The following is a 15,309-nucleotide window of genomic DNA, read 5'->3' on the forward strand; positions in this document are numbered from 1 at the left end:
GAAAACGAATCCGAAGGGAGAAGAAAACTACCTCGTCGTGCATCGGGATGGCCCTTCGCCGGCGCGGGAGAAGAAGGGCCGAGCCGGGGGCAGCTGCTCGCCGGGCTTGGCCAAGGGGGCACCGTGGCCAGGCCGCTCGACGGCGGCGTGCTCACCCATTGGGGAGCACGCGCGCCGGTGAGGGGGCCAGCGACGGCGCCATGGCTGCCCGCTCTGCCGTCCTCGCTCGCGGCTGCTCGGTGGCTGCTATCATCGCTGCGGCTGAGAAGAGAGAGCGAAGAGAGAGAAAGGGCAGGGGGCGAATGAGCTAGGGTTCGGGGCACCGGCCGCGGCGATGGTTTTGATCGGCCGAAATGAACGCTCGGCCGTCCGATTCGATCCGACGGTGGAGCGCGACTGGACCACCGGCTGGCCCAGGCGGGCGCGCGCGGTAGCGCGACTTTGCCGGCCCAGGCCCAGGTTGCGGCCTGGGTGCGGCCTGCGCGCGCGCGGAGAGCTGGGCCGAGTCGGTTTTTGCCGTCTTGGGCCGCGCGCATGGGTGAGCTTGGCCGCGCTGGGCTGAAGTGAAAAGAAAAATTTTTGTTATTATTTTCCAGGAGCAATTTTAATGCATATTTTTTGATGAATTTGAATGATTTTGATACAATTTTTTTCTGTGCAAATTTTATCCAACGATATTTTACCAGAAAACAGTAAAGTACTTAGTGCTTCTGGAAAAATAATAATATGAAAAGATTATTAATGTTTCCGCTGTGCATGATAATTATTGTTCTCTTTGATTAAATTTGAACCAACGGGATAATTTAATTTTAAGAGAAGTGATGAATTTCTGATAATTTTGATGAGATTATGATGTTGTTATTTTCTGACCAACGTTGTTAATAACAATATTATAATTTTGATCCATGAGAAATTATGCATTAATTTTACTTCTGCCCAACGGTGATGTAAAATGTTTTGCATGGATGAATTATAAGTTTTAATTTGACCAACGTTGAGTTAAAGCATGAAATTTTATATATAAATGTTTCTTACTTACTCTGGTGTGGTTTCAGGAGGCAAATGCATTGTGAACATTGCCAACATCCCAACACTCAATGGGACCAATCACCGTGTGTGGCGGGAGAAAGTATGAATTGGAACTTGCGTTGGGAGAGGTCGATTTTGCCATCACCTCACCGTGTCCTACTAAGCCAGAGGACCCAGTGAGAGGTGAAAATGAATCTGACGCTGATTTCGCTGCTCGAAAGCATGATCATGCTGAAATAAGAATGAAATATGACCTTGAACATAGGCAATGGACTCTCTCCAACCGCAAGTGCCTGTTGGTGGCCAAGGCCACCATAGAAGAACAGATAAGGGGCTCAATCCCTGAATGTGCTACTGTCCAAAGAATATCTTGAGAAAATCAAGAGTCAGTTTACTGGGTCTACCAAGGCCACAGCAAGTTCACTGATTAAGAAGCTTGTGAATGAGAAATTCACTGGTGGTAGCATAAGAGAGCACATTTTGAAGATGAACACTACGGCATCTAAGCTAAAGGAAATGAATTTGAAGGAGGAGGATTTCCTGATTCATTTGATTTTTGCTTCTTTGCCAAAAGAATATGACACCTTCATTGTGAATTACAATATGCAGCCTGAAAGATGGGGCATAGAAAGACTCATCTCAATGTGTGCTCAAGAAGAGGAGAGGATAAAGTCCTCACAGGGTGAATCCGCTCATTTTGTGAAGGATAACAAAAGAAAGAATTTTAATGGCAAGAATTCTAAACCACAAGGGAAACCTAAGTGGGATAAGGCCTCTTCCTCCAATTCACAGGGAAAGAAACCCCAGGATTCTGAGAATCAGCAGTATGGTGGAGCTAAAAAAGATCAGTGCAAGCACTGCTTCAAGAAGGGACACTACAAGAGGGATTGTCCAGACTTCCTGAAATCTCTGCTAAAGAAAGGTGATGAATTTATTACATTTGTAGATGAATCCCTGTATTTATGTTATGATAAATCCACTTGGTGGGTTGATTCAGGAGCAACTACTCATGTTGCAAATTCCTTACAGGGGTTAAGTGGGACGAGAACCTTGCAAAGAGGAGAAAGAACGATTAAAGTTGCAAATGGAGTGCAAGCCAATGTTGAAGCCATTGGAGTTTTTTCTTTAGAATTGAATAATGGTTTTGTACTTAGACTTAAAGAAGTACTTTATGTTCCCTCTTTGCGTAGAAATTTGATAAGCATTTCGAAACTTGATGATGATGGAATTGATTGCCACTTTGGTGGTGGCAAGTGTAAGATACTGGTTGATAATAAATGTGTTGGTCTTGCCTTCCGACAAGACAAGCTTTATTTATTATCTCTTGCTGAGAATGCGAACAATGTATGCGATGAGAATGTGAATGATTCCCCATCTGCGAATGTAACTAAGAAGCGGAAGAGAATTGATTATGTCTCTTCGAAATTATGGCATTGTCGCTTGGGCCATATTTCGAGGGGGAGAATAGAACGATTGGTTAAGGAATCAATTCTCCCGCACTTAGAATTTTCAGATTTAGAACAATGTGTTGATTGTATCAAAGGAAAGTATGTCAAGAAAATTAAGAAAGATGCCAAACTGAAGCACAGGAATTTTAGAAATAATCCACACAGACATATGTGGTCCTTTTCCTGTGAAAAGTGTGGATGGTTATGACTCGTTTATAACATTCACAGACGACTACTCTCGTTATGGCAATATTTATCCAATTAAAGAAAGATCGGAAGCATTGGATAAATTCAAAATATTTAAAGCTGAAGTTGAAAATCAGCACAATAAGAAAATCAAGATAGTACGATCAGACCGAGGTGGAGAGTACTATGGGTGACATACCCCATATGGCCAAATTCTGGACCATTTGCAAGGTTCCTACAGGAAAATGGCATAGTTGCTCAGTACTCCACACCGGGGGAGCCTCAGCAGAATGGAGTGGCTGAAAGACGTAACCGTACCTTAATGGATATGGTAAGAAGCATGATGAGTTACTCCACATTACCGATTAGTTTATGGATGGAGGCACTGAAAACCGCCATTCACATACTTAATCGAGTACCAAGTAAATCGGTGCCTAAAACACCGTATGAATTATGGACAGGAAGGGAACCCTCACTTAACCATTTGCGTGTGTGGGGCTGTCCAGCTGAGGCAAAAGTGTTTAACCCAAATATAGGAAAGTTAGACTCCAAGACAGTCAGCTGCCATTTTATTGGCTATCCAGAAAGATCGAAAGGATATCGCTTCTATTGTCCTGATAGACATACGAAGATTGTAGAAACAAGACACGCTGTGTTCTTGGAGGATAACATGATCAGGGGGAGCATGGTAGCACGAGAAATCAGCCTACAGGAAAAGTGGGTACATGTACCCACTCCGATGGTTGAAGAACCATTCTTCACGCTACCTGCTGCTGTTGCACCAACAGTGCAGGACACTGTAGTGCCAACACCTGTTGCAAGTTCTCCCGTGGCGACAATGAATGAACATGAGGAACCAGTCCTTGAGGAACCTATCCTTGAGGAACCTATAGAACCAAATGTTGCACATGAGGAAGAACAACAATAGCCCAATGTGGAACAAGTGCCAGAGGCACCTAGAAGGTCTCAAAGAATAAGAAGATCAGCTATTACTGATGACTATGAAGTTTATGAAACAGAAGAATTTCAGATGGGGGATGATCCCACCTCATTTGAAGAAGCCATGAGAAGCGACCACTCATCAAAGTGGCTTAAGGCCATGGAAGATGAATTGAAATCAATGAGTACCAATAAAGTTTGGGACTTAGAAAATATTCCTAAAGGAGCCAAAACAGTAGGCTGTAAATGGGTCTACAAAACGAAATATGACTCCCAAGGGAATATAGAAAGATTTAAAGCGCGACTTGTGGCGAAAGGCTTCACGCAAAGAGAAGGGATTGATTACAATGAGACGTTTTCTCCAGTCTCATGTAAAGATTCCTTCAGAATTATAATGGCACTTGTAGCCCACTATGATTTGGAGTTACATCAAATGGATGTAAAGACGGCTTTCCTAAACGGGGATTTGGAAGAAAATGTTTATATGGCACAACCGAAAGGTTTTGTCGTAAAAGGAAAGGAAAATATGGGATGCCGCCTGAAGAAATCAATCTACGGATTGAAGCAAGCTTCAAGACAGTGGTATTTGAAGTTTGATAGAACGATAAAAGGTTTTGGGTTTAAGGAAAATGTTGAGGACAATTGCGTTTATGCAAAGTTCAAGAATGGAAAGTACATATTCCTAATTTTGTATGTGGATGATATCTTGCTTGCTAGTAGTGATATCAATCTACTAATGGAAACGAAGAAATTCTTGTCCTCAAACTTTGATATGAAAGATCTCGGTGAGGCCTCGTTCGTTTTGGGAATAGAGATTCACCGAGACAGAAGAAAGGGGGTTCTAGGATTATCGCAAAAGGCATACATAGAAAAGGTCCTGAAGAAATTTAGTATGCATGCGTGCAGTCCTTCACCTGCTCCTATAGTCAAGGGCGATAGATTTGGGGAACATCAGTGTCCCAAGAACCAATATGAAATTGACCGAATGAAAGCGGTACCGTATGCTTCAGCTGTTGGAAGTTTACAATATGCTCAAGTGTGTACACGCCCTGACTTAGCTTTTGTTACCGGGTTACTTGGCAGATATCAAAAGAATCCAGGAATTGAACATTGGAAATTAGTGAAGAAAGTCCTGCGTTATTTGCAGGGTACGAAAGGCCTCATGCTTACGTATAGAAGATCTGATTCCCTGCAGATAGAGGGGTATTCAGATTCTGATTATGCGGGAGAATGAAAGAAAATCCACGTCAGGATATGTATTTACTCTCGCAGGAGGGGCTATATCGTGGAAAAGCTCCAAACAAACCGTAACTACATCCTCGACAATGTATGCCGAGTTTGTAGCATGCTATGAGGCAACGGGGCAGGTGAATTGGCTGAAGAAATTCATACCCGGATTGAAAGTGATTGATAATATAAATGAACCACTGAGATTGTATTGTGATAACAATCCAGCGGTACAGTATGCTCACAACAATAGGTCAAGTGGTGCTGCCAAACACATTGACATAAAGTACTATGTTGTGAAAGATAAAGTTCGGGATCATATAATAAATCTTGAGCATATAAGTACAGAGAAAATGCTCGCGGATCCGCTCACAAAGGGCTTACCACCCAACGTGTTCAGAGAACACGTAGCCGGCATGGGTTTAAGGGAAAGCCTATGATTCCCGAACATACGAAGGGCCCAAAGAAAGTTTACATTTCAAAACGGAGAAGTGTATTGTGGCTGTTAGTCTAACGGCACTAATTGCTGTGACGATGGGACAGTTCTATGCACTAATCTGTGATGAAATAGGATGGAAGCAAGAAAAATATGAATCGAAAGTTTTGAGTAAGAATTAAAGAACGAAGAAAGTGATGAGAGATCAAGGGGGAGAATGTTGGATTGATCTCCCACGCCATTAGGCCCAACGGCCTTTGGGCCTTGTTCTCGCGCCCTGATCGGGGGCGCCCAACCCTACATGGTTGGTGGGCCCCCGTCGCACAGCGCTATAAAGAAAAGGTGGGGGCCGGGGCTCGAAGTACGAGGTTCACCGCGCCGCCAGACACCCCACCGACATCCTAACCCTAACCCGATCTTGAGAAGGGGCGCTGCCAGCGACGGGAAGCACCACCGACGCCGGCAACGTCACCCCGACGCATACGCCGCCGCCAAGGACGTCACTGCACCGACTCCTCTCTCCACCGAACGTCGCTGCCGGCGTGCAGATGGCATCAGCGAACGAGATCCCGACCGGTGCTTCGACCACTATGGCCTTCGATGGTCTGCAACCTCTCACTCCCCTTCTCTCTGCCTCTCTGTAGATCGTGTATTATGATCTTTGATTACTGGGATTTTGACTCGATTGAGTCCTACGAAATTTTTAACAATTCCAAGAAAGAAAGCAAGCTTCATTCAAATCTAATCTAATCTAACCTATTTATTCAGATAAGTTATCAGCATGGCACCGAGTACAGTGCTCCACCACCGTCAGCCTAACAGTAGAAGGAACCTTGTCTTCAATATACGTTCTAATTGCCGAAATCCCTCTACGTGCTTCCATGAGAAAATCTTTACTCATGGGAGTGCACCTGCCACAGGACATTGCGCTATCACACTTAGGATCACCATAAGTGGTATCCAGTGTGAGCCGGCCAAGTGACTTTGCGTTCCTGAGAATATAACACGTTAGCTCAACCAAGCTCTTGGCTGAGTTGAAGCCTTTGAACCTCACAGTCTTAAGGCGGACATGGTGCTGCATAGGCATCTGCCTCAACTGCAAGGAGCCGCCTCCGAAAATTGATTCATGCTGCATACTTTCCTCAGCTACCTGTGTGGGGTGGAAAAGACATCATAAAATAGAGTGAAAATGGATCCAGCAGTTACTAAATATTTTGCAGGATGGAATGAACAGCGTCTTACATCCAACAACCAAGTCTCCAAGGAGGGAGAAGCGTCAAGGAAAGAAACCAGAGAAAAATAGTCATAGGATGGGCAAGAGGTCAATCTCAGATAAATAGACAGCCACTTAAGGAATAGGCATTTGGTACGAAGCATTGGTGTATTAACCCTCTGCAAGGTAAAGATGTTTCAGATTAGATTTACAAAAAAAAATGTATGACTATAGTAATATTCATATATACATCCCCTAGTCTACAAAAACTAATGTTTTAGGAAATCCGTACCTCATAATGTGAGCTGATGGAAAGAGTCTTGAGGTTTGGCATACTGGATGACAATTTAACACGGGCGTAACAGACGAGGTTGGAACGGCCCATGCACAGGTTCTTCATTTGCAGTGTTTCTCCAAGGGAGACTTTTACACTCTGTCCTTCAAGGATAAAACAGGAGAGATTTCGAGCTTTGCTCTATCACTCGCAGCTTCAGGCAACAAGAAACCTTCAGGCTATGGAGCTGCAGCAGGATGCTAGGTATCTTCAAGCACGTTATCTTCTCGCAACCATTGAGGTCTAACTTCTCCAGAGCATGGGAGTTGGAAAGAAAGCCCTCTAACTCATTATCCAAAATATGCACAGAACGCAGGAGCAGACTTTTTAGGTTTCTGAAGGGGCCAAGTTCAGGTGTGGGATGGAAGGCGCAGCAGGAAAGTTGAAGATACCGGATTGAGTTTTGGACACCATCAGTTAAAAGTGTGCATGGGACATTATGCTTCATGTCAACTCTATAACATAGCTCAATGGTGAGTTCTTCAATCCCAGGTTTAACAGCAACCTGAAGCCAACTGTCCAGATACTGGCAGGCATCATAAATGCCATATAACTGAAGCTTGAGTATCTTAATGTTGATGCCTGAGTGGTTCCTCAGGATGTTGTCAATTATGCAGCTGAAATTCCCTTGAGATGCATTTGCATTTGAGCCAAGGATATGCCAGTTTAAGGTTAGATTGGGATGACATCTCCAGAAACGTAGAAAGGCATGAGACGAGCAAGCAGCACGGGCAGCATCACGCAGTGGCAACAGGGAATATATATGGTGCAAAATGTCCTGCATGCACACACATGGGATAAAAGTCAAACATTGGGATTGTAAACCCAAATGGTTACTTATAAAGTTATAAGAGAAAGGAAAACAGCAGACCATGGAGGTAATATTCTACCCTAGGTAATCCTCCACATGAGTGCACATGGTATATTGCATTACACATTGCACATATGCCAAGAATCTGCAAAGTGAAGAGCTCACACATGGGGGAGTGTTGGGCTGCCTAATGTTGTAAATTGTAATTAGCCCATGAGCTTGCTTAGAGCCCTACTATTTATGTCGGCGTGTGAGTATACCTAAGAAATAGAACAGACCATTAGAGCTGAACAAAGCCAAGGTACTAATTTAGGAGGGCTGGGCAGAGTGCTGGACTGGACAATTGCAGAACTAGGAACTCTGTTCTCTATTTATATAGATAATACATTAAGATGAACATAGTGCAAATAATCTGTGTGGCTAGAGCGACATGGGGACATTATGGTCCCCGCTACATAGCACTACGCTCACACATCTAACTCCATTTATGTGAATATCTTGACTTATATTAATACATAATGATAGACCATTTATCTATCCAATATGAGGTCTCCAGTGATTGTGGATAGGAATTTCTTTAGAGTAAAAGGTTTGCCTCCACTTTAGTTTAGAGAAGCAAAGCAATTCAATTCGGTACAACACAGCGTATTATAGGCACACCCAGTGCGGACCTAGAGAATTGCTAGAGCCTGGGTGAACATATAACAACTAATACCAAATTTAGAGACACATCAAGCACTAATAGAAGCAAAGTCGATAACTAAGATACTTTTGGAAATAAATCTAACGTTAAATACCCATATGTGAATGAGCGTACATTAAAAATTAATATTCTAGAACTGGAAAAGTACGCAAAGGCTATAGACTTTTGGGGTCTGCCCCAGGGCGCCCGCCACATTACTTGACATCATTATGGATTCTGTTGTGAAAAATTACTTGTGGGCGAATCATGTGGTCACAAAAATGACCATGCGCTCACCCAGGTACATGAGGCGTGCAGAGGATAGGGGCAAAGTCAATGGGAGAAGTCAAAGGAGCTCTTATATCGAGCAGCCTCTTCGGCTATAAGAAGAATAGGGGAGACGCCCCGGCCTGTAATCATAGATGTACATTGTATACTACAAGAAAAATAAAGAAAGAGGTCTCATTCCCCTTGTGCTATGTGTGTAATGTGTATGCTGATCGACGGAACGATTTCTCAACCAAATACAACTTACCTTGACCATATTTTGTATATGACTTATCTTGACTATATTTTGTATATACGAAGGACCGAGCAAGGCGACTAGACTGGGGATGAATATGGTAGCCTAATCCAATTTTTCTTCCGTCCAACCAAGTGCTCAAAACACAAAACACTAACCAAACGTCCTCCAAAAGACATGAAATTTTGTGGAGAGGCTTAAAACATTGTGAAAAACATCTTCACCAAAAATAGCTCAATTGGAGAAGGTTGAAAAACTGGCCTAGGCCAGTTTCCAAATCTGGCTCAGACTGATTTTCAGATTTGAGCCAAAAGGAGAAAACGTCAATAATCGATCAAACGAATTTGAATAGACTTGAACTTGGTGGGGAACCTTAAAACACCAAGGAGAAGATCTCCAATAAAAATGAGCTCAATCGTAGCAAGTTGAAAAACCAGCCTCGGCTGGTTTTTGCAGATTTCAGCTAAAATCTCTCCAAGAAAAAATCGAAATAAATTCAAACGTACTCTATAAAATCTGAAATTTTGCAGAGAGGTTCCCTTGGGTGCTTAGAAGCTTTTTCCCAAAGATCATCACCCAGAAGTCAATGAATCAATGCAGATCGAAAAAATCCATTAAAAGAGTTAGGGTTTTTACAATATTTCGTAAAAGTGATGGATCTAAGTGATCGTGAGGAATCTGCCCAAACCACTTGGTAAACATGTTCCTTAGAGGTTCTAGCACGAATCCATCCACTCAAATCACCCTCAAACCCGCAGTAAGTTGAAATCCATCAAAAGCTCAAGAGAGGGGGAACCGGGAGGAGAAAAACCAAATCCAATCGAAACAAACGAGATTCAAGAAAGATCATGGACAAGATATTCAGAGGACATGATTGCTTTATTGCCAAGATCAACAAGGTCTGGTCTTACACATAGATGCCACGTGCCTCCTCCCGTTCCCGCTGGAATTCCAACCGGGTTTTGAGGCACAAACTCGAAAAACCGTCAACAGGTGGTTTCAAGGCCCAAACCACCAAACTGCGTGGAGAAGCATATCTGCGACAACTCCTCTATAATCTTGACATGTGTCACCATCGTCCTTGACCGACCGATCACCAAGTCCTCTTGCGCCTCCACTTCACTTGGTCAACCATCGTCTTATCTTGGTCAACATAGTCTACTCCTCCGCATGTACTCTTGCTCGTCGATGTACCCAAGTGTCAGCCACCCGCGGTCAATCTTGTGGCCATCTTGGTCCTTGGGTCCAAGCGTCACGTCCATCCTTCACTGCTTCTAGTCCATTGGCACGGCACGTCTCTACTTGCCCTTCTCTATGTCCATCAACCATCTCTGTGATCCACACCTACACACCAACACAGCCAAAAGATATGTTGCACACGCACTCACGCGATGGTTAGTCTCCGAACTCTACCAAAGCCTTGGTCATCTCCTGACAATCACTAATCATAAATTGACACACAAGGACACATATCAACCTTTGTTTTGCAATCTCCCCCTTGATGAGTGCATTGTCCACACCAACACATAGAGATAGATTAAAGAAGAAGAAAAAAAGGCAAAACTCACTCAAATGACCAAAAGCCAAAGAAAAAGCCAAAATGGGGTCATTTGAAATGAGCAAAGTTTGGTCTAGAAAGAAAATCCGTGCTCCCTTCGAGTCTTCTGCTCTAGGCCAAGGGCGCCTTGCACGCCAAGGAAGCCTCGAGAAGCCTCCCCCAGGGGAGGCCGCACCACGGTAGGTAGCCCCTAACGATCAAGCGTCAGACTATGGTAGCAGCGTCAGGGAGTCATTGCGACATTGTTGGCCCCCTCCTAAACAACAGGGAAGTACCAAGCGGCGCAAAGACGAAGGAACTGCAAGCATCCGGTGGAGAATCCTTAGGCTAGAACCAAAACTGACTTGTACCCCATGTCCTCCTTAGGATATAAGGGGAGGCATGGGCTCCTTAGAAGGGGATCGGGTCCTCGACCGCTCAAGTAGACTCAATAGCCAGGAACCCTAGGATAGCACCGCGCAATCCCCTGCCAAACTCTCTCGATTTCTTTGTTGTAAACCCTAGATTAGACATTCTTAACATGAAGAACACTATACTGCTAGATGTAGGGCTCAAAAGCCCAAACTAGGATGGACCGATCTATGTCCCTAGCGTATTTTGAGAGTCCAAGTCACTAGAGACGACCCACACATCGACTTCCGATGAACAATCCAGATGCTTGCCATACATGGTTCTGAACCCGCGACACCTAGGTACTATGGCCAGGCTGGCTTAGGGGCAATCGGCTTAGCCGACTAGGAGAGTCGGCTAAGTCGACCTAGGGTAGGGGAGCCGGCCTTGCCGTCTTGGTGAGTTGGCCTGGCCTACTTCGTTGAGCCAGGTCGCCAAGTGCCATCCTCCTTCTTCTTTGCTTGTTTCTTTGTCGTTTGTCGCGCCAAATATTTCCCAACACCCTTTGATGTTAGAAACTTGATAGCATGGCCCAATTTCCATGTTAGCACATTTTTTGGTGTCAACATCTACCAAACAATAAATTTTACAAACAAAGAGAACATAATGACAAATTCATAAACAAAGTACACACTTCTCAAGTCATAAGAAAAGAGTGCAGAACAACTTCACAAATAAAACATGGCATGATGCCATAGCCTCTTATTTGTTGGGGGCCCATATGGAATATGAGCTAAGTCCTCCTAGAAGGGGCCCAACTAGTGCTATTAGAGCATGTAAAACACACTCCCACGAAGGGGCCGCTTGTAAATTGTTGTTGCCTATATATGGTGCCATGAACAAGAGGGCAAGGGGCTCTCTCCCTCCCACTCTCATTTCGCAAATCCTAGCCACCAAGCTCTCTCCTCTCTACACTCTCACTACACCACAACACCGCATTAGCATTAGACATCTGACGCTAAAAATAATATTTATTGATGAATGATTTGTCGCTAAAGATAACTCATAGATCTTCTATCACTATTTCCTCGTTTACCAATTCACTATCTGTCTGTATAGATAGGTATATTTATCGTCATGCGGTCTGTCACTAAAACCTTATATCGTCATGGGGTCTGTCGCTAAAAAACAGTCCCACATTAGTAATCAAATGTGGTTGTCATTAATTAAAAATCGTAATCCTACAATTCAAATATTTTTGAACTGTTCAAATTAACTCGGATGGAGAAATGACCAAAACAGAAGTTGTAGACCGCGATGAAACTTAACTAATTAGAAATGATTCGTTCACAGACAGGATGGAAAAAGTATCAGGAATGTCTAGAGATATTTTGGAAGTCTATGATGATATGTTACCAATGTAGAAGGAAGGCGAGGAGAAATCATTGGCGTCGATAAGGATCCTCGAGATGTCGTAGGCGGCCTGGTTGAAGACGCCATGCCTGCCATCGACCTTCCTGGCATGGTGGCGGATGTCCCTCCGGTACCGACGGAGGAGACGCCCGGCGGTGAGGTCCATCCCGTTCCCCTCCAAAAGCGGAAGGACAGCGAGGTCCACAGTATCCACAGAGATGCAAACCTTCGCCAAGTGGTTGACTCTCCCGAAGGAGCGTAGATTCCAGCGGCACTTCTCCCCTCCCTTGAGGAGGAGCTGGAGCGTGGCGAGTCTCCACGGAAGTGACCTTGAGGACGATGTGGAGGGGTGCTCCTCGAGGAGGAGAAGGCCCTCGTGAAGGCTCGTGATGGTCCTCCCCACGGGCGCCTGATGTGTGCCACCAGACCTGCCGCCGCCGTCTCCGCTGCTGCCGGGCTCGTTGTCGGAGAGGAGCACGATGAACGGCTTGAGGCCCTCCATCGCCTCACGCATGGCTGCAATCTTTCCCGCCCCGATCGGCTCCTTTTGCTTCACGAGCTCATTGTTGGCGTTGATGAGGATCCTTGAGACGTCGTAAGTGGCGTGGTTGAAGACGACGTGCCTGCCATCGACTTTCCTGGCATGGTGGTGGATCTCCCAGACGTCCATCCCATTCCCCTCCAGAAGTAGCAGCACGGCGAGCTCCACGGTGTTGAGGCAGATCTTCACCTTCTACAGCTGCTCCACTCGTACGACGGAGCGCAGATCCGAGCCGTACTCTTGTGGAGGAGCTGTAGAAGAGCCGGAGCGTGGCGCGCCTCCGCTGAATCCACCTTCACGACGATGTGCTCCGGGTGCTCGTGGAGGAGGAGAAGGCCCTCCTGAAGGCTCGCGACGGTCCTCCCCACCGCTAGGGCCTCCATCTCTCCTTGTTCATCTTTTTCTCGCTCTTTCTCTAGATAACTGATGTGGGGTGGGGCTTCTCTCTCCTGTGTCCCGAGAAAAATGGACGGCTATAACACTGTGGGTATTATAGTGACGCGATTTCTTGCCAATCACGTTTGTGATGCACGAAAGGTGCCCAGTCGGACCCGAGGCAACCATGATAAATCGCGTCACTATGGGGTGATTGGTTACTCAAAACTTTGATGCATGCGTACAACCAAACACGATCTCGTTTCTTACTGGACCAACAACAAAGACAACCAAACACAGCAAAGTGCATAGTCTTATCATGGCTGGAAAGAGCCTAGACAGCCACTCCATCCCGGCTCGCTGACCCTTGAGCAACCAATCACCCCCATAGTGACGCGATTTCGTGCCAATCACACGAAAGGTACCCAGTCGGACCCGAGGTGGCGGGCAGAAGCTTCGAGAAGGGGAGCGTTGTCGCGGCATTGGACGAGTCCGCACCTCCACGGGTGCGGTGCGGTCGTCCGAGGGACCCGAGTTGCTTGTCCTTGCTGGGAGCGGGCGGACGGAAAGTAGTGAGGGAAAGCAATAGAAAGAAGAAAGCAGGAGACGGGTTGCCGACGGAAAAGCAAACGACGTCGGGTCTCCGAATTGGTGGGAGTGTGATCTCCAAGCTGGTGCCTCTAGCTGGCAGGTGGGTCCCGTGCACAGAAGCATGAGTACATGAGGGGAATCCGAGGGGGAGTGACGTGCGCTGTGTGCGGGGAGCGGGTGCGTCGGCGGATATTCTAGGGTGCTGGCTTGCTAGCCGACCGGAGGGCTTTGAAGATCACAAGTTTCCCAACCATGTCTATAAACTCCAAAAGGAGCTCTATGGGCTTAAGCAAGCACCAAGAGCATGGTATGAATGCCTTAAGGAATTCTTGCTTAAACAAGGCTTTGAAATAGGCAAAGTTGATGATACCCTTTTCACTCACAAAGTTGGCAAATATATATTTGTGTGCCAAATATATGTGGATGACATAATATTAGGTAATACTAATCATTCTTTTTATGAGGAATTTAGTAGGATCATGACCAAGAGATTTGAGATGTCCATGATGGGTGAATTAAAGTTCTTCCTTGGATTTCAAATCAAGCAAGTGAAGGATAGAACTTTTATTAGACAAACAAAGTACACCCATGATATACTCAAGAAGTTTGACATGGTGAATGCCAAGCCTATCAAAGCTCCTATGCCAACCAATGGACATCTAGATCTCAATGATGAAGGAAAAGCTATGGATACTAAGGTATATCGCTCCATGATCGGCTCTCTACTTTATTTATGCGCATCTAGGCCCGATATTATGCTTAGTGTGTGCATGTGTGCTAGATTTCAAGCTAACCTAAAAGAGTGCCACTTAGTGTCCGTTAAGAGAATCTTGAGATATTTAGTACACACTCCTAACCTTGGCTTGTGGTATCCTAAGGGCTCTAAGTTTGATCTACTTGGGTATTTGGATTCCGATTACGCTGGTTGCAAAGTAGATAAAAAAAGCATCTCGGGGCCATGTCAATTCCTTGGACGGTCCCGAGTGTCTTGGAGTTCTAAGAAGCAAAATTGTGTTGCCCTTTCCACCACCGAAGCCGAGTATGTTGCAGCCAATGCATGTTGTGCTCAACTACTTTGGATGAGGCAAATCCTTCAAGATTTTGGATGTCACTTCACCAAAATTCCACTCTTGTGTGACAACAAAAGTGCCATAAAGTTAGCCAACAATCCCGTAAGCCACTCAAGAACTAAGCACATAGACATCCGACATCATTTCTTGAGAGACCACGAAGCCAAAGGAGATATCAAACTTCACCATGTGAAAACTAAAAAGAAACTAGCCGATATCTTCACTAAGCCTCTAGATGAGTCATGATTTTGTGCTTTGCGTAGTGAGCTAAATATACTTGATTCTCATAATGTTGTTTGAACTATAGCACACCTTGATTGATGAACTAGTATGGATAGGAGAAATAAATTGGAAAGGTTTAAATATTGTGCTTCAAAATGATTTATCATAAGAAACAAGTGCTTTAAAATCTTGGATGGAGCCATTCTCTTCCTTTCCTCCTCAATCCACGTAAATCAAGGTGAAACCCTAACCTAGTCTCGATCTATGCTATGGAGCTCTATCTTTGTTGAATGATGGTTTCTAGTGACTGCATGATTAGGGTAGAAACTAGTTTGATGAATGAATTGAATCAAAACACAGATTCATTTGTTGATCCTCATC

The 15,309-nt window shown here is 44.9% G+C and overlaps 1 pseudogene; it reads right to left on the minus strand.

Annotated features, from left to right (window-relative positions):
- Window positions 1-6,025: 6,025 nt before the first annotated feature.
- LOC136499320 (uncharacterized) lies at window positions 6,026-12,799 on the minus strand (annotated as a pseudogene).
- Between the last annotated feature and the right edge of the window lie 2,510 nt (window positions 12,800-15,309).

The sequence above is a fragment of the Miscanthus floridulus genome, chromosome 13 (assembly GCF_019320115.1).
Source record: "Miscanthus floridulus cultivar M001 chromosome 13, ASM1932011v1, whole genome shotgun sequence".
Taxonomy (NCBI): Eukaryota; Viridiplantae; Streptophyta; class Magnoliopsida; order Poales; family Poaceae; genus Miscanthus; species Miscanthus floridulus.